General features: G+C 58.2%; 1 non-coding gene across 1 annotated transcript in view; it reads right to left on the reverse strand.

The window, feature by feature from the left end:
• Positions 1-158, reverse strand: part of LOC124620983 — a 1910-nt gene extending 1752 nt beyond the window's left edge. Inside the window, exon 1 of the ribosomal RNA XR_006980478.1 lies at positions 1-158. This exon is cut by the window's left edge and continues 1752 nt beyond it. This is a non-coding gene — a ribosomal RNA (small subunit ribosomal RNA).
• Positions 159-2435: the final 2277 nt, after the last annotated feature.

Consider the following 2435-nt stretch of genomic DNA (forward strand, 5'->3'; position numbering starts at 1 on the left):
GAATTACCACAGTTATCCAAGTAACGTGGGTACGATCTATGGAACCATAACTGATTTAATGAGCCATTCGCGGTTTCACCTTAATGCGGCTTGTACTGAGACATGCATGGCTTAATCTTTGAGACAAGCATATGACTACTGGCAGGATCAACCAGGGAGCTGCGTCAACTAGAGCTGAGCAGCCGGCCGCCCGGGAGTGTGTCCCGGGGGCCCGCGCGAACACGCAAGCGTCCGCTCAATTATTCTGCAAACAGGAGGAGGCTGAGCTCCCCTGCACAATACACCTCGAAACCCTCTCAGGTCCCGGCGGCGCGCAGCGCCGTCCTAAGTACTTGGTCGGGTTCGAGAGAGGCGCAATCGCCCGGAGTTTGGCGAGTAGACGCTTTAGGTGCGACCACCCGTGCTCCCAACTGAGCTTGCCGCTGCCGACAGAGGCCCGGGAGCGTGCTGTCGTGGCATTGCCGGCGGGAGACAACACGCGCCACCTACGGTGGCCGGCAGCTCCAACGCCAGCGCCACAGAAGGACAAAAGCCCCACTTGGGTGCCGAAGCGAACTCTCCCAGCACAGCGCACGCGCCAACACGTCCGCACAGCTGCGATACAAACCACCTGCGAGAACCGCAGAGGCGACCGAGCAGCAGACGGCGTCGCGGCGCCGAGCGCCGGGCGGCGGCGCATCCTCAGCGCACACAGTCCTCAATCGGACCAGCACACTGCAGATGTCCACCGCGCTTCGCACCGGGCCCGCGAGGACCTACTTTGGCCGCACGGCGCCGCGTGCAGGGTGCGCCGGCGCGCAGCTGCGCCGCCTGCCGCCTCCGTCGGCCGGCGCGCCTGCCACTGGCCGCCCCCACCAGCCGGCTGTAGCGCGTGCGCCCACGCACCGCGCGGCCAGCACGCCGGGAGGCCCCCCCTCACCGGCCGGGGACGGTCCCACCCAGCCACCGCCGCGTATCGCTTCACACCCACATGCCATTCACGTTCGTGGGCATGGTGGGTATCGCTGAAACAACCGGTTGGTAGCTCAACCGATCGTCGCCATCACTGATTCACCTCTAGCGAGAACAACCGCACCACAACGGTTTACCAGTTGTTCATTTGCGTAACGTCACCAGCAAACGTAGACGTCCATCGCCATTTGCAAATTCAACGATTGTTGCATGCCTGTGTCAGGTGTCACGACACACTATGTCTGCCCACATACACGCAACAACATGTGCACGCTTCGCGAACACGTGGAAGGTGGCCCCCGTACGTATGCGATGTCCATTGCGCGAACGACTGTCAACCGGCCTCTGTCGCATGTCGCAGATGTGGCACGCAGTGCACCATGCTATCACGGTGTGTGAGAAGAGACGACTACGTCTGACAACACGCGCCACTACATCAACAGACGGCTCATGCTGATCGCCATCCACGGCATACCATACTGCAATCCAGCTCTTATAGGGAGACGACACGTAGCTGAGTGCACAATATTTGGACCGTATGGTTCGCCGTTGTTGGCGCAGTCGTGGTACGGTCAAACATGTACCACGATGTATCATTCAGTACATGAGGACCAATGTGCAGTACAGTGTGTGATTTGGACGTACAACATCAGCGGACAGTTGACACAAGCCGTACCACAACGTAGGCTGTGCTTCGCCATGCGAATGCCAATGAACAACTGCGAAGGGCATTGAGCATGTACGTCCTGCTGCCATCCGCATTACAGTGTATAGCTGCAAGGTGTTTAACATGAAGCGATACTCTGGGGACCGGGCAGTGCGAGTAGCAAACTATATTGCGGGGGTTGCAGTTAGGCAACACTACACTAATTTAACGCGTCGTATGACAATTACAGAGCAGGTTAAGGCCCAACGTGTGTTGGGTTAAGGCCCAACGTGTGTTGGGTTAAGGCCCAACGTGTGTTGGGTTAAGGCCCAACGTGTGTTGGGTTAAGGCCCAACGTGTGTTGGGTTAAGGCCCAACGTGTGTTGGGTTAAGGCCCAACGTGTGTTGGGTTAAGGCCCAACGTGTGTTGGGTTAAGGCCCAACGTGTGTTGGGTTAAGGCCCAACGTGTGTTGGGTTAAGGCCCAACGTGTGTTGGGTTAAGGCCCAACGTGTGTTGGGTTAAGGCCCAACGTGTGTTGGGTTAAGGCCCAACGTGTGTTGGGTTAAGGCCCAACGTGTGTTGGGTTAAGGCCCAACGTGTGTTGGGTTAAGGCCCAACGTGTGTTGGGTTAAGGCCCAACGTGTGTTGGGTTAAGGCGCAACGTGGGTTAGGTTAAGGCGCAACGTGGGTTAGGTTAAGGCGCAACGTGGGTTAGGTTAAGGCGCAACGTGGGTTAGGTTAAGGCGCAACGTGGGTTAGGTCAAGGCGCAACGTGGGTTAGGTTAAGGCGCAACGTGGGTTAGGTTAAGGCGCAACGTGGGTTAGGTTAAGGCGCA

The sequence above is a fragment of the Schistocerca americana genome, chromosome 6 (assembly GCF_021461395.2).
Source record: "Schistocerca americana isolate TAMUIC-IGC-003095 chromosome 6, iqSchAmer2.1, whole genome shotgun sequence".
Taxonomy (NCBI): Eukaryota; Metazoa; Arthropoda; class Insecta; order Orthoptera; family Acrididae; genus Schistocerca; species Schistocerca americana.